This window comes from Schistocerca cancellata, chromosome 4, assembly GCF_023864275.1.
Source record: "Schistocerca cancellata isolate TAMUIC-IGC-003103 chromosome 4, iqSchCanc2.1, whole genome shotgun sequence".
Classification (NCBI taxonomy): domain Eukaryota; kingdom Metazoa; phylum Arthropoda; class Insecta; order Orthoptera; family Acrididae; genus Schistocerca; species Schistocerca cancellata.
Window position 1 is genome coordinate 703,781,809 of NC_064629.1, and position 25,336 is coordinate 703,807,144.

General features: G+C 43.2%; 1 protein-coding gene and 1 pseudogene across 1 annotated transcript in view; one reads left to right on the top strand and one right to left on the bottom strand.

Annotated features, from left to right (window-relative positions):
* Positions 1–25,336, top strand: part of LOC126184391 (protein artichoke-like) — a 290,384-nt gene that overhangs the window by 126,044 nt on the left and 139,004 nt on the right. The window lies entirely within an intron of this gene.
* Positions 17,465–17,582, bottom strand: LOC126185577 (5S ribosomal RNA; annotated as a pseudogene).

Genomic DNA, 25,336 nt, shown 5'->3' on the forward strand with positions numbered 1-25,336 from the left:
CCGGCGGATTTGGGTCGAGGTCCAGTGAGCCAGCCAGTTTGTGGATGGTTTTTAGGCGGTTTTCCATCTGCCTCGGCGCATGCGGGCTGGTTCCACTTATTCCGCCTCAGCTACACTATGTCGGCGATTGCTGCGCAAACCAAGTTCTCCACGTACACGTACACCTGCATTACTCTACCACGCAAACATAGGGGCTACACTCGTGTGGTGTGAGACGTTCCCTGGGGGGTCCACCGGGGACCGAACCGCACAATAACCCTGGGTTCGGTGTGGGACGGCGGAGGGGTGAAGTGGACTGCGATAGTCATCGTGGGATTGCGGACCACTGCGGCTGCGGCGGGGACGGAGCCTCTCCGTCGTTTCTAGGTCTCCTGTTAACATAACATAACATTGGTTATACATGTTTTTATCCCAGTCAAGCTGTAAACTCAGAATTTAAGTAATTTACAGTTGTCAAATAACCTAGACTCCTTTTTCGCATTCCCCATATTGTGTGTTTGCAGTACCAGAACAATAAATCAAGGCGTTTCTAGTCTAACTGACATCTTAATCACCCACGTTTTTCTGGGGACTCTGGAGGGATTGGATACTCGTAAACTTCCCATGACGGAAAACTAATGACAGCTGAACTCCTGCATTCAAAACACGTAGAAGTTTCAGACGCTCTTCATCTGCGAAATAGGGGAGACAGTGTCACAGACATGATACGTGAATTGGAGTGGCAATCATTAAAACAAAGGCGATTTTCGTTGCGACGGGATCTTCTCATGAAATGTTGAACATTGTGTGTCCTGATCCTGCAATTCTGTTAGTATCAGGTGAAGGGCATGTTGAGCTGCTGGGAAAAAAATAAAACATGAGTTTAAACAAGTATATTAATAAACTAATAATAACAATATTAATAATACTGTTGTTAATAATTTATGGGCAAATATGTACTTTAAAATCTGTCTTCTACTGCATTTTGTTCTGGCTGGTGTCAGTGTCTGGTGCCTGCTGAGAGGATTTCATGGTGATCCTTGAATTATGACGTACATACCCCAAATGAGTTGCAATGGGATTTGATAACCAAAAAGGGGATAGGAGGGGGACTGGATTCCTATTGGTCAAGAGCGAATTGTATGAGACCGGTGGAGCCCCACAGCTATTGGCTGAGATCATGGTGACGTTGATGCACGAGTCCGAGAGCGGAATGAGAGATGGGAATGGGGGAAAGGGAGGGGTGAGAAGAGATGGGGAGAGGAGACGTGTAGGAGGAGGCAAGTGAAGGGGTTGACCTTAATTATAACTCGTGCAGTCGCCTCAGCTGTAATCTGAAACCGGACGCTCACACTGAAGACAACAAAAACAACTGCCTCAGCTGTAGTCTGACACCAGAAAGTGCAGACATTAGCGATTTTCTGACCATAGAGGGCAGCGCTATCCTACTGATTTTACGGGTCATACTAATGAAAGATGGAAACATGAAAGTTCGATGAGTACAGACAGACTTCGTATTGCAATATCCGCCTCAGTCTGTCTACTAGTGTTTAAGCCAATAAAAGAAATGTCTGCAGTGCAGTTGTGCACGTTGTCGCTGTTCAGTGCATACCCAAACGGCCAGAATTCGTTTCCTTGTCTTATTTCCATTCTTTACAGTTTTTACTTTTGGTAGCGAATTTTTTCCGCGCCTGCAGCGTTTTAGCTCTTGCTGCAGGTGTCTCACTGTAATCTTCAGTTATTCTCATTGCTTGGGTTGTACAGATTTAATGGGCGCCCCGGGTAAAGAGTGTCCATTCGGTATATTACCTGGCTTTTTGAAATGAGGTGTAGAGAGGGCTCTCCGGCGTCTGTTCAGTGCAATGGGTTCATTCTTTATGCGAGAGGGTGTCTACTCTAGCTATGTAATATATCAGCTCTTGCCTGAAGACAAGCACTTTCTGTAATACTCTGCCTCTTGAAAGCCTTTCATCATAAATGAAAAATGATAAGGCTGTGTTTAGCAACCACTTGCCCAAGAAGTAATTTAAAAATACTACACTTCCGACGATTCATTTTGATTACGTTCTGGAGAACATCTTAAAGCTAGGTACCGTAAAACTAATGACCTGACAACTTTTACTTGTTGTTGTAATCCAGCACGTACTTCACTTACTACACGAGACCAAACTGTGGATAATACAACGTTTGCATCCAGCGGTAATGCATATTAAGAAACTTATTGATAACAACAGAGCACTTTAATTAGTTGTTCCCAGAATAACCTCAGAAAACGAAACATTTTCTCCCGCGCTACTCTCATCGGAAAAGCGATCATCGATGACGCGAGGATGCTCCATGGTTAAGACACTGGACACGCATCCAGGAGGATGGTGGTTCAAATTCCACCTGTCCATTCTTATATAGGCATCCCTATACCGTCTAAGGCAAATATCTGGACGAAGCCTTTGAAAAGGTCATGTAGGATCTCCTTCTCGAGCCCTCCCTACTCTGAGCTATTTTCAGACTAATGATCTCGCTGTCGACAGTACCCGAAACACTTATTTTCCTTCTCCCTCGTTTCTGAAGGGAAAACAGTTTTCTGTGAGTTGTCAAATGATTTCTGTCTAAAAATCTCGAGAGTTCGGAAATAGTTCTACAAACATTGTCACTGAAGATTGGTATGTTCTTTAACTGTTGAGCAGAAGTTTTACCTCCCGTCAGTCACTTTAATAAAGGTGAATGTTTATTCAGTTATGTGGGATTTCTTGCATCTAGCAATTCTGTAAGAAAGCTTTCCATTGCTAAAAGGAAGTGCCTTGTATGACAGGTCTGTTGCTTTAGTGTAAGTTATGCGAGTGATCTTCAGAATAACACTTTCTCTGGTAAAAACATCTTCCCCGTAACTATCAAATATTGGTGATGTGTATCAAGACGTATTTACGTTTCATCATTTCAAAAGATTAAAATGCATGGGCAAATAATGCTCTTTAGTCATTTTTCACAGCTGATAACAGTAATTTTTGAAGCAAAGGTTTTGAACACGCTCTTTTGGGTTCCTGTGACCAACATGAACAGCTTTTATTAATGCAAAATTAAACAACAACAGAACCACTTACAGTTCACAAAAATCTGAACGAACTGGATAGTGGGAGCGAGTAAACTCGATGCTGAAAGAATGATACCAGAGAGTCCTAAGTCCTCGCAAAGTTGTTCTAAGCAGTGCAATGTACAGTCCATAGAACAAATCCAAAATCCAGTCAGTTGCAGGGAGCCAGACTCAACAGTGCATCTCTAGTATGCTGTGCACACTCTTCATTCAGTGAACAATGTGACTGTGGATGGTACTGTGAAATCGAGCTCGTATTCATTGGCCCAGAGTTTACAAGAGGCTAAACGGTCTGATTATTCCTTCAACCTTGGAGTTGGTTTCTTGGGACAATTTCGTACGGCGGTAACTTCACTTCTCTTCCGTTGATTCAGTGCGAACTGTACTTACTTGTTACCATGCTATGTGCATAGCAAGACGTACCAGCGAGTACTGGTGCACTGGTGATCTTTGCGCCCTAACGCCACAATATGTCTGTCGTGCGAGCTTTCCATCTCAGCGAAGAAAGTATGCGACATCTTCCGTAAATGTTCTCTCAGATACGTAACGTCCACTACCTCCTATACCAGTTCCGTCGGCTAATCTGGAGAAATATGTAGAGCCAGCCTTAAAGTCCGGTTCTAAACACGCTGACGTCGTCCTATATGCTGTTCAGCTGCACTGCCCCATACGACCTCCGTACACTCCATGAGCGGTCGTACAAGCGACCGATAGACGGTCAGTTTGACATCCGGCGCTATTGTCGACTGCGGGTTGAGGACCTGGTAGAGCTGGCGTAAGCGGTCCATTGCTAGGCAGTGGACGTCCTCAATATGTAGACACCGCGTTAGTTGCGTAAAGGACGTGATTCCCAAGTACATCATGTGTTTCATCCACTTTACAGGCATTTCTCTGGACCTCAACAGCTTGGTGAGTGTTTACAACAGCTCGCCGAGCAAGGATGGCAGCTAGCTTCTCCTGAGAATTTGAGGTGAGACGATTTGTGGTGGCACCAGGCAATGAATTCATCATGGCGACGTTGAGGTTGGCACTGCAGCGTACGTGAGTTCCTACTCTTGTTTAGGAGCGCAGTGTCGTCCACATATACCGCCAGTTAGGTGTTCCTCGTCCTAGGCATGTCACTCTTAAAGACAACATACAAAACGGTCACCAGGATGGATCCTTATGGGACTCGGGTGTGGATATGGTGGCGGGACGATTCTTTCGATCCGGCAGGGACATGGAAATGCCAACTCTGGAGACAGGAATGAAGAAGCCTGACGTTTTACACGGGGCTCCAAGCATCAGTAGTTTAAACAGGAAACCCTCGTGCCAATGGAATCAGTAGGTTGGCAAACGTCAAATAGAACTATCCCGATGTATTACCGACATTCCTTAGCATCCATAGCGTTTCCCGTCAGTCGATTCAGTTTGTGGGTATTTTAATGCCCTCACCAGAATCCAAATTGGTCATAGGGAAGGAGGTGTTCTTCTTCAAGTATACCCTCTCAAATACTTTGGAGAGCGTCGGAAGATGACTGATTGGTGGATAACTCTTAAGAGATCGCGAGTCCTTCTGTGACATAACAGCCACTGTGTCTGCATGCTTATACTGACTGGTTATGAGATTGGCCCCTCCAGCCTTCCTTGCATTAAGCTTCTGCAGCTGATCTTGGGCCACAGATGCCGATATGGGTGTGATGTGGTCGTCAGCTGTACGCCTCACCAGATACAATGGGAGCCGTTCGTTAACCATAACGTGTACACGTCCATTTGGATGCTCTACGGGAACGAAACTGGTGGCGAACACCGCAGACTGATCTTCTGCCTTCGCATCAACCTCGATGATGACATTGTCTGTCAGCACCGATGCTATGCGTTGGGTCTGGGTTCAAATGTTTCAAATAGCTCTGAGCGCTATGGGACTTAACTTTTGAGGTCATCAGTCCCCTAGAACTTTGAACTTCTTAAACCTAACTTACATAAGGACATCACACACTTCCATGCCCGAGGCAGGATTCGAACCTGCGACCGCTCGGCCACCGCGGCCCGGGATGGGTCTTGCGGGGAAAGCTTCTTCTCTGAAACTTCCTAGCAGATTAAGACTGTGTGCCGGACCGAGACTCGAACTCGGGACCTTTGCCTTTCGCGGGCAAGTGCTCTACCGACTGAGCTACCCAAGCACGACTCACGCCCCGTCCTCACAGCTTTAATTCCGCCAGTACCTCGTCTCCTACCTTCTTTCTCGCAGTCTTTGACTACGATATCAGAGCATTTAAGGGGGGGTAGGATGTCAAACGGGCCGACTTGGAGCAGGAGAGGCATCACAGGACATTTTAATTTCCACTGTCTATACTTTTACAAATAAATTCATAAAACTTTGTCAGCATCACCAGGAAGGATTCAGGATTCACACTCATTGCAGTGGAAGATCGAAAACATAACAAAATAAAATTTTTAAGTGTGAAATTTTATCATTCTTTCACTTACTAATGGCTGTATTTGTTGCTATAGGTACAGTTTTTTTTTTTTCACAAGTTAGAGAGATTCTTCGATGAATTTTGCACAGCACACAAACCATACTTACAGGTGTATGAAACTCTAGAATTTATTTAATTTATGAAAAAACGAATGAGCTGTTATATTTTAAACTTCGTGTTTAGAAAAAACACAAATTTACTAGTTAATTACCTCAATTTTTACCACAGTTTTTAATAGATTTGTAAAGTTCTAGAGTTCCATACACCTTTGAGTATGGTTTGTATGCTGTGCAAAATTCATCGAAGAATCTCTCTTACTTATGAAGAAAAGTGTACCTATAGCAACAAATGCTGCCATTAGTAACTGAAAAAAATGATGAAATTTCACATGTAAAAAAAAAATTTATTTTGCTATGTTTTCGAACTTCCACTGCTGTGAGTGTAAATTCTGAATCCTTCAAAAATGGTTCAAATGGCTCTGAGCACTATGGGACTTAACATTTGAGGTCATCAGTCCCCTAGAACTTAGAACTACTTAAACCTAACTAACCTAAGGACATCACACACATCCATGCCCGAGGCAGGATTCGAACCTGCGACCCTAGCGGTCGCGCGGTTCCGGACTGAAGCGCCTAGAACCGCTTGGCCACCGCGGCCGGCTCTCTGAATCCTTCCTGGTCATGCTGACAAAGTTTTATGAATTTATTTGTAAAAGTATAGACAGTGGAAATTAAAATGTCCTGTGATGCCTCTCCTGCTCCAAGTCGGCCCGTTTGACGTCCTAACCCCCTTAAACTACTAGACAAATTGTTTCACCTACATACGTACATTCTTCTTCCTTAAAACAGGAAAATTATACGAATAGCTTGTCGGCTTATGATTAGAATACTAACACGAAATCTGGATCGCCTAATCTTTGTGATCCTACCCAGTAACAGATTAATACATTTGAAGTACTATCTTTGGATGTTACCATCCTCACAGATTCAGCAGCTAGAGAGGTCTCTCTTACACCAATGATCCCAGCCGATGTACCCATTCATTTTAAGAGACTTCAATTTACAATCAAGATTTCTTTTGCAAAACCAGTACACAGGCTCAAAGAGAGATGGAGAGTAAGGTGGTCTGAGAGGGGGGACAAAGTGAACATAGAGAGGGGGGAAAGAGGAGACGGACAGAGAGAGGGGGGAAGAGGTGATGGGAAGAGAAAGGGGGCAGGAGGGGGATATCGACAAAGGGGGCGAGGGGAGGACTTGGACACAGAGAGGGGGAGAGATGGAGATTAGGACGTAAATCCAATTCGTTTACAGATTTAGCAACTGCGAAGCATTGCCGGGTTCTCTAGTATGATCCAAAAGCAATAATTAGCATAACAATTAATTTTTAACAAAGAACGTTTTCTTTATGGCAAATGCTCAGCATGTCGGCCGTAATTCATCAACAATATCTGTAGCTGAAGGACAATTCTGTGAACAGCACTGTACAGTATATCAGTAGGTGTGGTGAGAAATTTCGACGGATGTTGTCCATTAGTAACCCCCATGAGGTAGTGATATCGCGGTAGACTTATGACTTCAGGTAACCCCACAACAAATCATCACACTGAGTGAGATCCTGGGACCTTGGAGGCCAAGCATGATGGACGTGGCGGCATAGCACGTGATCCTCGCCAAATGATGTGCGAAAGAGATGTGTCACACATGTAGCAGTATGGGGAGAAGTGCCATCCCGCATAAAAGTCATCCTTCCAGCAGTTGTTTATCAGTCAGGCTAGGGATGATCTGACTCCCTCTGTTACTAAAGCTCATTTTACACACGATTCTCATGCGACATCACTGACGTGTTGTTGTCCATCTCCGTCTGTTGACCAGATTTTGCACTCACTTTTGGTTTCAATAAAACCCCACGTCATTTCGGGAATGTTTCTCAGTTTTTACCTATCTGCCTATACTTTTGTGTGAATTAGTAAATATTGAAATGTTAACGGAATTTTTGGTCACCCTATATAAAACTTAAAGTCGTTCTGCAAACTGAATGCAAAGCTGTTTTGCGAATCTTGCAATGACCTTCCGTCATGTGTGGACGGATCTTTTAGAGATCCTTCCGCGCAGGCTTGACCTCGAAGACGTAATCGTCGACGACGTCCTTAAGTTTGTAGTACAGGTCGAAGTACTTGTGAACCTACCGTCACTTCTCGAGTTCCTTTGGCATCCTCCTCAGCCACTGATTCAAAAGAATTCTTCGTCTGTAGCCTCTCGATTGCCGGCAGGTGACGTGTTTTTACTCTGCTTTTGGATTTTTCGAAGCCTTGCGATCGGTGGGCATCTCGTTGCTTGATGTCGACTGTCGCGTTGGTAAGGCAACTCACTTGCGCTGCTGCCGCATCACTCGTTTTCTGGTGTTGTTTTGACTTATGAGAAACAGCAAGGAACCAAGCCCCCACTGGACAGCATTCCAAGCTTTATGTGTTTCGTCTTCCATTATTCGTACTCGTGGTTCATAGTGTGGGTTCCTGGTATCATGTCCTAGTTCATGAACCACGGGCAACGTATGAGTGGCCAAGTAAGTGGTCCTGACAGTCGGGATACCAGTTACTTTGGAATAAGGCTGGGCATCTCGGACATATTCCGAGTCGTGGCCACCTTTGTGCTCAGACGGCAAAGACTACCAAATCCACAGGTTAGTCCCTCAACCGTTAGGGGTAAAACTCAATGGGACCCGGGTCAAGCAAGGCTAGCAACCTGCTTCCCTGGTACTATAAATATGATGCTGGCAACAATCAGAGCCAAATGCCTCGGACCTTTGGAGGTGACGGAGTCCCACCACTAATTGACGAACCAGGGACTCCTAAGATACGACTCGGCAAACGAATGGAAACTAGATGGGGAGCTATTAATATCAATGGGGGCTACTCTGGGAAGAAGGTAGAGCTGGCAGAGGCTGCAAGTAAGATGGAGTTGGACGTTTTAGCTGTTAGTGACATTCGGGTAAGGGGTGAGAATGAAGAGGAAGTGGGAGAATACAAGGTCTACCTGTCAGGAGTCAAAGCAGGAATTGCACAATGGGGTGTAGGGCTTTTCATCAGGAAAGAAATGGAACCCAGTGTAGTTGCAATAAGGTATGTAAACGAACGACTGATGTGGATAGATTTGACAGTGTCTAGCAAGAAAATTAGGATTTTGTCAGTATATTCGCATTGTGAAGGGACAGATCAAGATAAGATGGATAGTTTTTATGACGCACTCAATGATGTAGTTGTTAGAGTAAAGGACAAGGACAGTGTTCTACTCATGGGTGATTTTAATGCCAGGATTGGAAATCGAACAGAAGGGTATGAAAAAGTTATGGGTAAATTTGGAGAGGATATGGAGGCCAATAGGAACGGGAAACAGCTCTTGGATTTCATCTACATCTACATCTACATTTATACTCCGCAAGCCACCCAACGGTGTGTGGCGGAGGGCACTTTACGTGCCACTGTCATTACCTCCCTTTTCTGTTCCAGTCGCGTATGGTTCACGGGAAGAACGACTGTCTGAAAGCCTCCGTGCGCGCTCGAATCTCTCTAATTTTACATTCGTGATCTCCTCGGGAGGTATAAGTAGGCGGAAGCAATATATTCGATACCTCATCCAGAAACGCACCCTCTCGAAACCTGGCGAGCAAGCTACACCGCGATGCAGAGCGCCTCTCTTGCAGAGTCTGCCACTTGAGTTTGCTAAACACCTCCGTAACACTATCACGGTTACCAAATAACCCTGTGACGAAACGCGCCGCTCTTCTTTGGATCTTCTCGATCTCCTCCGTCAACCCGATCTGGTACGGATCCCACACTGATGAGCAATACTCAAGTATAGGTCGAACGAGTGTTTTGTAAGCCACCTCCTTTGTTGATGGACTACATTTTCTAAGGACTCTCCCAATGAATCTCAACCTGGTACCCGCCTTACCAACAATTAATTTTATGTGATCATTCCACTTCAAATCGTTCCGCACGCATACTCCCAGATATTTTACAGAAGTAACTGCTACCAGTGTTTGTTCCGCTATCATATAATCATACAATAAAGGATCCTTCTTTCTATGTATTCGCAACACATTACATTTATCTATGTTAATGGTCAGTTGCCACTCCCTGCACCAAGTGCCTATCCGCTGCAGATCTTCCTGCATTTCGCTACAATTTTCTAATGCTGCAACTTCTCTGTATACTGTATTTCTGTGCGAGTATGGGCTTAGTAATCACAAACTCCTTTTTTAAACATAAGAACATTCACCGGTATACTTGGGAAGGCAGGGGAACCAGATCTATCATTGACTATATAATAACAGATCAGGAATTCAGGAAGGCTGTGAGGGACACACGTGTATTCAGGGGATTCTTTGATGACACTGATCACTATTTAATCTGCAGTGAAATTGGTATTGTGAGGCCGAAAGTGCTGGAGGTCAGGTCCATGTGTAGGAGGATAAGAGTGGAGAAACTTCAGGATAAGGAAATCAGACACAAGTACATAACAGTGATCTCAGAAAGGTACCAGTTAGTTGAATGTAGTCAATTGCAGTCACTGGAAAAGGAATGGACAAGGTACAGGGACACAATTCTAGAAGTGGCCAAAGAATGTCTTGGAACAGTAGTGTGTAAAGGTAGGATGAAGCAAACAGCTTGGTGGAATGACACAGTCAAGGCAGCCTGCAAAAGGAAAAAGAAGGCATATCAAAAATGGCTACATACTAGAACTCAGGTGGACAGAGATAGTTATGTTGAAGAAAGGAACAAAGCCAAACAGATGATTACAGCATCCAAGAAGAAATCTTGGGAAGACTTTGGAAACAGGTTGGAGACCTTGGGTCAAGCTGCTGGAAAACCATTGTGGAGTGTAATTAGCAGTCTCCGAAAAGGAGGTAAGAAGGAAATTACAAGTATTTTGGACAGGTCAGGAAAACTGCTGGTGAATCCTGTTGATGCCTTGGGCAGATGGAGGGAATATTTTGAAGAGTTGCTCAATGTAGGTGAAAATACGTTCAGTAATGTTTCAGATTTCGATGTACAATGGGACAAAAATGATGATGGAAATAGTATCACATTTGAGGAAGTGGAGAAAATGGTTAGTAGATTGCAGTGCAATAAAGCGGCTGGGGTGGATGAAATTAAGTCGGAACTCATCAAACACAGTGGAATGTCAGGTCTTAAATGGCTACACAGGATAATTGAAATGACGTGGGAGTCGGGACAGGTTCCATCAGATTGTACGAAAGCATTAATCACACCAATCTTTAAACATGGAAACAGAAAAGATTGTAACAACTACACAGGTATCTCTTTGATCAGCGTTGTGGGTAAAATCTTCTCCGGCATTGTTGAAAGGAAAGTGCGAGTATTAGTTGAGGACAAATTGGATGAAAATCAGTGTGGGTTTAGGCCTCTTAGAGGTTGTCAGGACCAGATCTTTAGCTTACGGCAAATAATTGAGAAGTGTTTCGAGTGGGACAGGGAATTGTATCTATGTTTTATAGATCTAGAAAAGGCATATGACCGGGTTCCTAGGAGGAAGTTATTGTCTGTTCTACGTGATTATGGAATAGGAGGCAAACTTTTTCAAGCAATTAAAGGTCTTTAAATAGATAGTCAGGCAGCAGTTAGAGTTGACGGTAAATTGAGTTCATGGTTCAGAGTAGTTTCTGGGGTAAGACAAGGCTGCAACCTGTCTCCTCTGTTGTTCATATCATTTATGGATCATATGTTGAAAACAGTAGACTGGCTGGGTGAGATTAAGATAGGTGAACACAAAATAAGCAGTCTCGCATATGCGGATGACTTAGTTGTGATGGCAGATTCTATTGAAAGTTTGCAAAGTAATATTTCAGAGCTAGATCAGAAATGTAAGGACTATGGTATAAAGATTAGCATCTCCAAAACAAAAGTAATGGCAGTGGGAAAGAGATATAAACGGATTAAGTGCCAAATAGGAGGAACAAAGTTAGAACAGGTGGACGGTTTCAAGTACTTAGGATGCATATTCTCACAGGATGGCAACATAGTGAAAGAACTGGAAACGAGGTGTAGCAAAGCTAATGCAATGAGCGCTCAGCTACGATCTACTCTCATCTGCAAGAAGGAAGTCAGTACCAAGACTAAGTTATCTGTGCACCGTTCCATCTTTCGACCAACTTCGTTGTATGGGAGCGAAAGCTGGGTGGATTCAGATTACCTTATCAATAAGGTTGAGGTTACGGATATGAAAGTAGCTAGGATGATTGCAGGTACTAGTAGATGGGAACAATGGCAGGAGGGTGTGCGCAATGAGGAAATCAAAGAAAAACTGGGAATGAACTCTATAGATGTAGCTGTCAGTGCGAACAGGCTTAGATGGTGGGGTCATGTTACACGCATGGGAGAAGCAAGGTTACCCAAGAGACTCATGGGTTCAGCAGTAGAGGGTAGGAGGAATCGGGGTAGACCAAGGAGAAGGTACCTGGATTCGGTTAAGAACGATTTTGAAGTAATAGGCTTAACATCAGAGGAGGCACCAATGTTAGCACTGAATAGGGGACCATGGAGGAATTTTATAAGGGGGACTATGCTTCAGACTGAACGCTGAAAGGCATAATCAGTCTTAAATAATGATGATGATGATGATGATGATGATGATGATTATTATTCGTATCTAGGTTAAATCAAATCGGAATCCTCATCATAGCGTGGGTCGATGTAGTAGGGTGATCGGTTGCACTTTCGGAGGGCCAAGAGCCCTTCGGTTACCAACCGGCGGAACCGCGAGCGTCCTCGGCTGAGGACAAATCCGCAATCGCACTATTAGCACCCGCTGTGTTCGACATTAAAAGGTCGAATGACACTGGAACGTGGTATTCTGTATGCTGTTACTGTAGAGCTTCCGGCAGCAGTTTATAAGGACGTTTTGGCCTACTATCGATGGCAGGCCCGTGTGTGTCCCACGGAGCGTCGTATGTCGTGAGCTGCACGTCCCGCAACCCCTTTGTCTCGATAACATCGATATTTTTCTTAGCGGAATCCACGTAGCTATATCCGGACGAGATACCTCCCCCTCCCTCCCACCAGAGCCTAAGTGTCTCTCGTTTAAACATGATGAACTACTGTACTATTTGACATAGGAAAAACGATTTTCCTGCAACTGAAAATCAGTGTACACTTATTTAAAGTAATATAGCCACCCACATATTGTTATCAGTACCTTATACTAAACTTAACAGGTGGTGGCTTTGAGCACTATGGGTCTTAACATCTGAGGTCATCAGTCCCCTAGAACTTAGAACTACTTAAACCTAACTAACCTAAGGACAGCACACACATCCATGCCCAAGGCAGGATTCGAACCTACGACCGTAGCGGTCGCGCGGTTCCAGACTGAAGCACCTAGAAACGCTCGGCCACAACGGCCGGCTAACTTAACAGGTGAACACGCATAGCATTCGCAAAGATTGTATTCAGAAACTACCTAAAATCGTTTGCAGTGCTACCGACAGATGCAAGGGTGTGATTCTGACGGAATGGCTGTGTAGTTTCTGCATGGATTCTATTCACTCGCTTGTTTAATCTTTAAAAGTGCCCACGCAGTTCCGTTGTAAAGTAAAGTTGGGCAGTAGGCAATTCTAGGCGTCATGCATAGTTCAGGTGTCCCTCTCTGTCATTACCAACGTCCACTGAAGCCTTCTTGGCAACATTGCTAAATGTCGTCAACAAACGTAAACGATATTTCGACTACGAAACAGCCGTCATCTTCAGGTGAAGAAAGAGGCTGCATGTATACAGTGACTGGTGCAGCAGTAAAGAAGCTTATACGTTTTAGGTTGAAACAGCAATCTTTCCACGTGGGCTGGTAGAAGATGGATGGTAGAGTTGTGTACGATTTCTGTTCTATGTCTTACGGAACTGGAGTCAGGGCGTGCTGGACAGTCACACTATAGGTGCGATTCCGAACACGACTGCACACTGCAGACTGCACCGACCGGCTGCAGGCGTCACCACTGGTTGCCATTGTTTGCAATGTGAGGCGTGCGGAACGCGGCGGCAGCGTCGCCTGCCGCCGTATACCTGCTCTGACGGCACACCGCACACCCTGTAATGCCGCTGCCGCCGAATCGCATAGCGACCAGAGACTGCTTTTACAGGCCGAACATACCCAATTAAGTGAAAATGAGTTTCTCGGACTCCGATGAAGAAAAGTTAATTTACAGTGTGGCGAAATATTCTGTAATTTATGACGCAGGACATGAAGAACACAGAAATGTGTTAGTGAAAGATAACGTCTGGAAAGCTGTAGCACAAGAGTTAAATAAAACAAGTACGTATATTCAATCAATTATTTACTAAAAAATATATCCATATGTGCATTAACAATTATTATATGAATATGATAAAAAGGCAACAGTATACAGGCTGTTACAAAAAGGTACGGCCAAACTTTCGAGAAACATTCCTCACACACAAAGAAAGAAAATATGTTATGTGGACATGTGTCCAGAAACGCATACTTTCCATGTTAGAGCTCATTTTATTACTTCTCTTCAAATCACATTAATCATGGAATGGAAACACACAGCAACAGAACGTACCAGCGTGACTTCAAACACTTTGTTACAGGAAATGTTCAAAATGTCCTCCGTTAGCGAGGATACATGCATCCACACTCCGTCGCATGGAATCCCTGATGCGCTGATGCAGCCCTGGAGAATGGAGTATTGTATCACAGCTGTCCACAGTACGAGCACGAAGAGTCTGTACATTTGGTACAGGGGTTGCGTAGACAAGAGCTTTCAAATGCCCCCATAAATGAAAGTCAAGAGGGTTGAGGTCAGGAGAGCGTGGAGGCCATGGAATTGGTCCGCCTCTACCAATCCATCGGTCACCGAATTTGTTGTTGAGAAGCGTACGAACACTTCGACTGAAATGTGCAGGAGCTCCATCGTGCATGAACCACATGTTGCGTCGTACTTGTAAAGGCACATGTTCTAGCAGCACAGGTAGAGTATCCCGTATGATATCATGATAACGTGCTCCATTGAGCATGGGTGGAAGAACATGGGGCCCAGTCAAGACATCACCAACAATGCCTGCCCAAACGTTCACAGAAAATCTGTGTTGATGACGTGATTGCACAATTGCGTGCGGATTCTCGTCAGCCCACACATATTGATTGTGAAAATTTACAATTTGATCACGTTGGAATGAAGCCTCATCCGTAAAGAGAACATTTGCACTGAAATGAGGATTCACACATTGTTGGATGAACCATTCGCAGAAGTGTACCCGTGGAGGCCAATCAGCTGTTGATAGTGCCTGCACACGCTGTACATGGTACGGAAACAACTGGTTCTCCCGTAGCACTCTCCATACAGTGACGCGGTCAACGTTACCTTGTACAGCAGCAACTTCTCTGACGCTGACATTAGGGTTATCGTCAACTGCACGAAGAATTGCCTCGTCCATTGCAGGTGTCCTCGTCGTTCTAGCTCTTCCTCAGTCGCGAGTCATAGGATGGAATGTTCCGTGCTCCCTAAGACGCCGATCAATTGCTTCGAACGTCTTCCTGTCGGGACACCTTCGTTCTGGAAATCTGTCTCGATACAAACGTACCGCGCCACGGCTATTGCCCCGTGCTAATCCATACATCAAATGGGCATCTGCCAACTGCGCATTTGTAAACATTGCTCTGACTGCAAAACCACGTTCGTGATGAACACTAACCTGTTGATGCTACGTAATGATGTACTTGATGCTAGCACTGTAGAGGAATGAGTCGCATGTCAACACAAGCACCGAAATCAACATTACCTTCCTTCAATTGGGCCAACTGGCGGTGAATCGAGGAAGTACAGTACATACTGACGAAACTAAAATGAGCTCTAACAAGGAAATTAAGCGTCTCCTGATACATGTCCACATAACATCTTTTCTTTATTTGTGTGTGAGGAATGTTTCCTGAAAGTTTGGCCGTACCTTTCTGTAACACCCTGTATATGTTTCGTCTTACATAAATCATTATACAATCCATTGCTATTCACAACCCATTGTTAACTGCTGCCTCTTGCCACGACACAGAACCGTAACCACTGGAGAAAAAACATTTAAGTTTGTCTCTAATTTCAAAACCACTGCTGTTTAGAAATCCTCCAAAACGAGAAAATCTATGCATGTGGTTTTGGCTGGTTGCTTCGTTAACATTATAGCTATGGAATGGAATACCATTTTCTTCAAGATAACCGTCTCGTAGCAAATTGTGTAAACAACATGCCGACAAAACGAGGTCGTCAACCACGTCAGGCCGCCACAGCAATAGGACTATGAAATACCCTAAATACTTGGCTTAATAGCCCAAAGGCGTTTTCTGACACTCGACTAGCACGGCATAATCTATAATTATAGATCTGTTTGTCTCGATGTGATGTAGCAACTCCTCTGGAATAAGGTTTCATCATACAATCACTGAGAGCAAACGCTTCGTCTCCTATCAAGAAATGTCGTAATACCACAGTTGTGCCTGCAAACATTTTGGTGGAGGTATATTAAACTCCTTTGAGGCTGTTTTCTTGCCCATAGCCGATTTCTGAAATATACCGTTATCAGACTCCTTTCCGTAAGCGCCGACATCAACGCTAATAAATTTACAATTTGCGTCCACAATAGCCAACAGAACAATTGAAAAAAAATCTTTGTAACTAAAAAGCAGAGATCCACTTTTTTCTGGTGCCTTATGCTAACATGTTTTCCATCTATAGAGTCTACACAACTAGGTAAATTCCACTTCAGCCAAAATAATTCTTCAATACGTCTGAAATCTGACTCAGTAGAAGGTGGCATCAACATGGGCAGCAGCTTTATTCTTAATATCTTCAAAACATTTTTAACAACTCTTGATATGTAAGATGGTGATTACAATGGGCAAATGATAAAGACCGGTAACTTTCGCTTGCGGCCAAGAATCTGAAACAAACGAAAGCATAGAGCTAATATAATTGCCATTTACTGGTGATGCCTGTGAGAAGAAGTGGAAATTTTTAAGGGACGGTTACCAGAGGTTCAAGAAGAAAAGCAAATTACGAACGGGCTCTGCTGCCTCAAAAAAATTAAAAAAAAAATACACGAACAGTTATCGTTCCTTGACAGTGTTCCACAAGACGGATCTGGAGGAACAAATATTACATTGACATCATCACAGACAACAATACAAGAAATCCTGCCCCTGTGGCCGAGCGGTTATAGGCGCTTCAGTCTGGAACCGCACTACCGCTACAGTCGCAAGTTCGAATCCTGCCTCGGGCATGGATGTGTGTGATGTCCTTAGGTTAGTTAGGTTTAAGTAGTTCTAAGTTATAGGGGACTGATGACCTCAGATTTTAAGTCCCATAGTGCTCAGAGTCATTTGAACCAATACAAGAAAGCCAAGAAGACAGTGGAGGTCGCACTTTTCAACTGGACGTTTCAGCATCACAGTAAGAAGATATGGAAGAAACACACACAATAGAAAATAGTGGTGAAACATCTGTGGTAACAAACGATGAACGTTATGTGCCAGCACGGAAAAGAAAACGTAGTAAAGTTCGCAGTAATGATGATACAATATTAAAAATGTGGAAAGAAAGGCACGAAATTAGGCAAAATTTACTAAAAACGTTTATGGAACACAAAGATGATAATATTGACTTATTTTTCCGTCACATCAGCGCAGTTGTAGGGAGTTTACCTCCAGTTTATAAGCACTCCGTCATCAGGCCACAAGTGGCCCATCGGGACCATCCGAGCGCCGTATCATCCTCAGCTGAGGATGCGGATAGGAGGGGCGTGTGGTCAGCACACCGCTCTCCCGGTCGTTACGATGGTTTTCTTTGACCGGATCCGCTACTATTCGGTCGAGTAGCTCCTCAATTGGCATCACGAGGCTGAGTGCACCCCGAAAAATGGCAACAGCACATGGCGGCCCGGATGGTCACCCATCCAAGTACCGGCCACGCCCGACAGTGCTTAACTTCGGTGATCTCACGGGAACCGGTGTATCTACTGCAGCAAGGCCGTTGCCTTCCAGTTTATAAGGCAGAGGCCAAAAGAAAAATTTGTACGATCGTTTCTGATTATGAAATAATGGCTGCACACATCAGCCAAGTGATAACAGCAGCCCTTCAACCTCCTCAGCTCTCTCACGAAGTCTTGGAACTGCAGCACAATCTAATAATGTATAACATTTTGCGGACTTACCTCACCGTCAAATATAATTTTTCTTCTGCACTTATTGCATTTATTACGCACTGTGGTTTTATGTCATCTTTAATAAAACTGAGCCCGAAATTAAACTGTCTTTTATTTAAAGGACAGTAGGTTCTGGAGATATTTTCATCACCTAACAAGTGTCTTTTTATCAGTGCTGTGTAACTACCATCTGCAGTTGCACTTTTATATGCAACAATAAATGTCATCGTCTTCCTCTTCCAATAACAGCGGTGGTGTTAACAGACATCTCGCCTCGCGCAGTTGTTCCCGGCAACAGCATAGCATGTCTGTCGCTGCGTTCCGCAACGCATCGACTGCAGGTGGCAGCGTTGCCATCTGTCTTCTGCAGCCGCGGTCGGTCGCTGTCGCCGTGTTCGGAATCGCAACTCCATTTCTATTTCTCCATCTCGTGCACCTAAATCGAAGTGCTTATAATCTAGTGTTTGTCTTACTGAGAGAGGGACAAGGGGATGCACTGTGTGCATGATGTGCATTTGTGTGTATGTCATCTGTAAATTGGCTCTACAAATGAGAAGTGAACTACGGCTGAGAAGTCACTAATACTTCCGGTATGCACATTAAAATCAACTGTATAATTATACTCGTATCGACACAGTACAAGATTCAAATAATGGCACACGAAGGACCACGTCGTGGATAAGCGCTTGCCTACAGCCAACAGCATGTGAAAGCGAGGCACTGGTGCGGTGCCATTCCATATGCTGCAACCTCGTAGCACGCGAAATGCAAATATTGCCCTACTGAAAATAAATTTAGTTTTTATCGTTTGTTAATTTGAGTCTATTGGATTTCCAGGTTTTTGCAGCGATCCGCCACCACAGGAATTTGTACGAATCACAATATCAATAGTAATTTCTGATATATGTTGCGGAATCTGGCGATAAATAGGGTCGACCGTCCCAGGATTTCAGGATTGCAATATTTTCCGCGTGAACATAAGACATGGCAAAACCACGCTACTAATAATTTGTTGCTCAGTAGGTGGCAGTTGTGCAGCCGCCGAATGCCATAAACTGTACAGGTGGCTACTTATTTTGCAATTCTCATCAATAGTATAATAATGTGCAGAAAACTGCAGCGCGTACTTACATGGTTTACCACAACCAGATACGGGAAAGATGAGGTTTTCTTGAGTAATGGGCAACGGCAAAACTTAATTCACTTTGTAACCAGCCAGACCATTACAGTAACAGTCTTTGTTACCAAATTCTGCCTCATTTACCACCAGCTTCAAGTACTTTAAAGTACATAGGGCTTTTCTCTTACTTTCTATGTATCATTTCCCAACCACAGTTCTCCTCCATCTTTACTTATCGGGTGGAAGCTTGCAACTGCTCACAGTTGGAGAGTTTCCAAGTCGCTTTTGTAAATCAATCATTAGACAAATAGTTTCGGTGTATTCGATAATCTTCAGAAGTGTGGCCAACACAAAGTGATCCGTTACAGCAGTTCAAAATTTCTTGCCATTTATGTACCAACTGGTAGGCAAATAAATTGTTACTAAACATGGAACTTTTTCTGACCACTCTGAAAAGTGTACGGGACTGATAATTAGCCCCCCCCCCCCCAGCTGCCGTGGGAGACATGGCGCTTATACCGTGCAATACTGCCTCTAACCTCTAACCTTGGTAATTCGGCAAGAAGAGAGTCAACGTCTGGTGTTGATCATCAAGTGGGGCAGAATCTACTGTGGTGCTCGCAGAGCTGAACTGCGCCTGCCAGAGGGCGCTGTCGTCGTTGTCTGTCGTAGTGCCAACTTAACTGGCAGCTACGCCGTGGCATCCTAGCTATCGATACCACACTAGGCTATCATGAATACCATGTACAAAATCATTTACAACGTATTATCAGTGCTTCTTGCCACACAGCATCAGGTCAACTGATTTTGTATATGATTTTGTACATAATAATCATGATTGCGGATTGTGGTTATTTAAATGTACTGGTTGTATTATGTTTTCATACTTACCATGGGGACCGATGGCCATCGCAGTCTGGTCCCTTTAATCCCACAAACCAACCAACTTACCATGGACGTACGTAAGTGTTAGTTTATAAAAGAAAAAACTATGTCCTCTGAATGTGAAATTGTTCATTTAAAAGAAAATTTGTAATAATTGCTCTAATTTATTTATAGGCAATGGTTTGGTAATGGACGTCGTGTCCGATACTAGCCACCGCAAATAAAGAAAATTTCTAATTGCAACTTCATCAGAAATACAAATAGTAGTTTTAATAAAAATAAATTGCTGACCTGTTTCCCTGCACCATGCCAGAGACTCATAAATTACACTTACGTGTTTGGCAGGGTGTTTGTAGAACTACTTCCAGAGGCGACCATCCCACTCTCGAATAACTGGTGGGAAAAATTAATCTTCCTGTGCGAGCTCTGAGTTCTCTTATTTTATCACGATGATCATTTCTCCATACGTATGGGGAAATAAACATTTTTTTGCACTTGGAGAAGAAAATTGGTGATTATAATTTCGTGAGCAGAGCTCGCTGCAATGAGAAATGCCTTTGTTTTAATGAGTGTCACCACAACTCGCATATCTCTGCCATATTTCTAGGTAATACAAAGCGAGCCGCCCTTCCTTGAACTTCTCCGATAATTTCCGTGAATCCTATCTGATAACTATTCCTTGCCGCGCAGTAACATTCCAGAAGAGGACGGACAAGTGTGGTGTAGGCAGTTTCATTTGTAGATTCTTTTTAGAAGTAAGTGATGACCCCAAGAAAGGCGAAGTAAACCACTTTTCGTTCGTTGCTACTGTACGCTGTAATTTGTTTTCCCCTAAAGATAAAAGAGCAGGTACTGCAGAGAGAGATCTACAGTAAAGAAATCTCTTACGGCATTATGAGACCTTTTCGCATAACATCAAAACTTTCCGGGGACGCATCTCAAATTGACGTCGAAGTTCGTACTTGCGGCCATTTAACGTAACGACAGCTATTACGACAATGACAATTCTTAGTCTTTATCACAGCTCCCATTCCCACAAGCGCGCTGACGATTACGTGGCGAAGCGTTTTCTGGAGAAGGGGAGCCCAGTCTTGGATGCGCTGCCACAAGTGCATCTGTCAATGTACGCCTGACGCATAGTCAGCTTGCGATACCTACTGGAAATGCTCAGTCGAATTCAAACAAGGATTTAGAGCAAATATTTTGATAACAGATTGGATTTTTTGTCTTGTAAACAGTCCCGTCAAAACCATTAAGTATTAAATTACGATTTTTAAGGATTTGTAGTTCAAAAACTGTCTTTCCTTATACTTTGTAGGGTGTCAGGCAAATCCAACACCTTCCATGAAAACCCTGACATGATAAGCAAATCCAGTAGTATGTCACATAGCTCCGAATAAATCGTGACATTAAATTAACCAAAGTAATACGAGTAACGAGTGAGCAAATGGAATACCACAGATTAACACAAGAATGCCTAAATGCATGTCATACCTTCCCACCGTGAGACAAACGCAGTTCCGAGGGGAGAAACGAGAACAGAAGCCGAGAGCAGAACTGTGTTAAGCTGGGAGGCCCTACGATAAGGCACGGACACCTACGTCGCCAGCTAACCGCTAGGACCACCTCCCAGCCCATGTTAAAAGATAGAGCCCTCCAGAAGAACAGTATAGATCTTACGATAACACAAAAAGGGTTACCCCAGCCGCAAGTTTTAGCGTGAGACTTTTTAGCGTCTATGTTAAAAGATAGAGCCCTCCAGAAGAACAGTATAGATCTTACGATAACACTAAAAGGACCACACCAGCTGCAAGTTTTAGCGTGAGACTTTTTCGCGCCTCTGTTACGTTGCAAACTTTAAAAACATTGCCCCACCACGAAAAGTATAACGTTTCTCATTGGATAAACAGAATTTTTGTAGGCGGAGCTTAAGGTTAACATTGAGACCCTGATTGGTCAGATGAAAACACAGCCAGATAGTTTTTTTAAACCAACTTCGGTAAATTGTAGTAAGGAGAAGTTAGGAGGAGATTTGCTTCCGAGACGGCGAGCTGGACAGAGCTGCGCCGGCCGCCGCCCCCTGACGAACACCGACAAGGTAATGAACGCACGCGATGCCGCATTTTTGAGCGCATAAAGCTTCACTCAGAACTGCAGAAGTCTCATCTGTTACACCCCCGTTTTGCGTAATACTAGTGTCGATCGTCAATTAAAGCTCATGGTATTCACATTTGCTACGTAAGTTAAAATCTGAAATGCGATGATTTTTCTGTTATATAATTATTGAGAAGCCACATCAGCCACTGTAATTTACGACAAGTTAGATAAGTAATTAAAGATAATTGAGGGTCACTGTAGACCATTTTGATAGTTTTCTCTTTTGTGAAACTTAATTCAGACCTAGATTATAGATGTGATATGGCATAGGTCATCCTTTGATCCATTGTAGAACTTGGAAACCCATTCAGGGAATATTCGTTCACATTTTTGTTGAACGCAGTTGGTTTTTATCATCCTGTATTAAAACATTTCCTTTTATCAATAGTGCAATTTATAAACAATGTTTTGTAAGTAGAATAAAATTTCCAATGGTAAACTTAACTGCTTTTTCGACATTATTTTACCAGCTAACTAAAAATAGGAAAGCCTTGAACCCCTTCCACTAAATTTAGTTAGTATTAAGATTCTTTTACAGAGACTGCAGTGGAGCTGACGCTGAAATCATTAAGTATTTGGTTATATCATCGCTAGTCTCACTGAACTCTTCTGAACTCTACATGTCATGTGTGGTCTGGCGTCTCCTTACCAGCAACAGGTCCCAGGTTCAAACTAGTCAATTCCCTAAAAAACACGCTCAGAGCGTCGATGCGCGAAAATGGTAGGGAGATACGATATAGAACAAACAGACACCACGCAGAATGTTAGAACTTTGTTAGGATTCTTAGTGTAATTTCAAACATAAGCAATGTCTCAAGCCTGTGGTACAACGCCGACGCGCGCTGACACATTTAAGTTTTGATTTATTGTCGTTATAAATAATATTCGTGGCACCTACACAGCTTGACAACAAGTTAACTCACAGTTTTGCACTTACCTTAACAAAATAATCGTTCATATTCTGTTTCTTCTCAACAACGCAGGATATCTCATCAATATGTCGATAAGAGAAGTAAAACGTTCCTCATTGCGTTGTTATATCAGAACCACCCAAAGATCTGATAATGTTGAAAGGCTATTAACTGCACACAGCGGCCTATTCTCGTCTGTCGGGCTGCGTTGTTGAAGTTCAGGACACTGTTCGTACGTTCCGTGTGGTAGATGACATCACTATGTGCACAGCATCCTTCTCATGGTACAGCCGGATACTTACATACAGCCATTGTTTCCGAAGATAGACTCTGAACTTACCAAGACCCATATGCCATTCCGGAATCCCCAGGAGGAGGTATGGGTCGTTGCTTCGCTATCTCTATTCTCTCTCTTCTAACGTTTGAAACCCAACTGCTAGTTTACAAGGTTATAATCAGAAATATTTTAGTTTTAACATTTTCAGTTTAGAATATTAATGTATGTGAAGATATGTTCTTGAAACGTAAAAATGAATGTTACATTTTGTTCACATAATAGGCATTAATGAATAGAATAACTTCTCTTTGTTCTGGGTTATGCTCAGTCTATGTAGCAATTGTATTAAACCTGATTCATGCTCAGTAAAATACAAATGTTGCTTTCCTTGATTTCATCATTTCAGCGATACTTTGTTGACGTAACTATGTCGCTACAGTGCTTTGCTTTGTGTTTTTGTTGGATACATATACAACTAAGTCTTTACTATTTTTTTTGGTAATGTTTCTTCATACGCTGTTTGCCTAAAAGTTCAGTCATCATCTAATTTTGGCGAAACAGAGTATTCTATTCAAACACGATTCCTTCGGATATTTCTACTGATTTTAGAATCATTCGTTTTGGAGTGCCGTGTCCCATTATTTCTTATTTATTTACAATACTGTTTGAAGGGAATTCGAAGTGCAAGTCAAAGTGATTCGGTTTTATTTCTGACATTGTTTGCTTCCTTTGGAAGAGAGTCTATGTGATTGTTATCATCGTCTATCACTCTCATTTAACGCTGCAATCTGTCAGAGATTTTATATCATTGACTAAGTGATCAAAAATTTTGGTGGCAGCATTGTGCAATCCTTTTTCCTGGGTACAACCTTAATGTGTAGTAATGAATGTCATTTTTATTTCTTCTGGAACTGTAATCATCCCCCCATCAACCACGGACCTTTTCAAGATGAGCCGGCTTGCTTGCCTAACGATACAGATAGCCCTAGCGTAGGTGCAGCTACAACGGACAGGTATCTATGAAGCGGCCAGCCAAACACGTGTTTCATAAAAGTTTTAAGCATGTATTTCTTGAATAGTGACAGCAGGCTTTCCAATAGTTGCAGAGGCAACTGTCTGGATGATTGACTGATCTGGCCTTGTAACATCAGCCAACGCGACCTTTCTATGTGGTACTGCAAACGGCTGAAATCAAGGAAGACCTACAGCCGTTATTGTTCCCAAGCGCATACAGCTCTACTGTATGGTTAACTGATGACGGGATCATATTGGATAAAAGATTTCGGAGGTAAAGTAGTCCCCCATTTTGATGTCCGGATGGGGACTCCTCAGGAGGATGTCGTCAACAAGGAAAATAAAACTCGTATGCTATGGGTCGGAGCGTGTAATATTAGACCTCTTTATCGGGTAGATAAGTTAGAAAATTTAAAAAAGGGTAATTTATATCTTGAAGTTAGATATAGTGTCAATTAATGAAGTTCGGTGACAGGGAGAACAGGGGGTTTTGTCAAGCGCGTGCAGGATTATAAATACAAAATCAAATAGGGGTAATGTAGGTCTGTGAGTGTTCTATTAAATTCTTCTACCAGCATCATATCTCCCACCTCACCCTAATAATGAAAAAGAAAATAAGAACGCTGTAAGTTACTGTGAACAACATAGGGAATGCATTATCGTAGTCAACATAGATACGAAGCCAACACCCCCCGCAGTCGTACAAGATTATATGCCAACTATCTCCGCCGATGACGAAGAGTGTATGATGACAATCAGAAATTATTTCGACAGTTAAGGGCGAGGAAAATTTTATTGTGATGTGGGACTGGAATTTGATAGTAGGAACAGGAAGGAAAGGGAAAACGGTAGGAGAATGTGGATTGGGGGAAAGGAATGAAAGATGGAGTCGCCTGGTAGAATTTTGTATAGAATATAGTCATCGCTAACACTTCGCCCAAGGGACGTAAAAGGAAGCTGTGTACGTCGAAGACACCTGGAGACACCGGAAGACTTCATTTTGCTTATGTAATGGAAAGACAGAGATTTCAGAACCGGATTTTAAACTGTAAGACATTTCCAGCGGCACATGTGAACTCTGATCATAAGTTATTGGTTATGAACTGTAGAATAAAACTGAAGAAGTCGCAGGAAGGTAAGAAGTTTAGGAGATTGAACCTGGAGAAGTTGAAACAACCAGAGGTTGCTGGGGGGAGGGGGGGGGTTATAAAAGGAGCATTAGG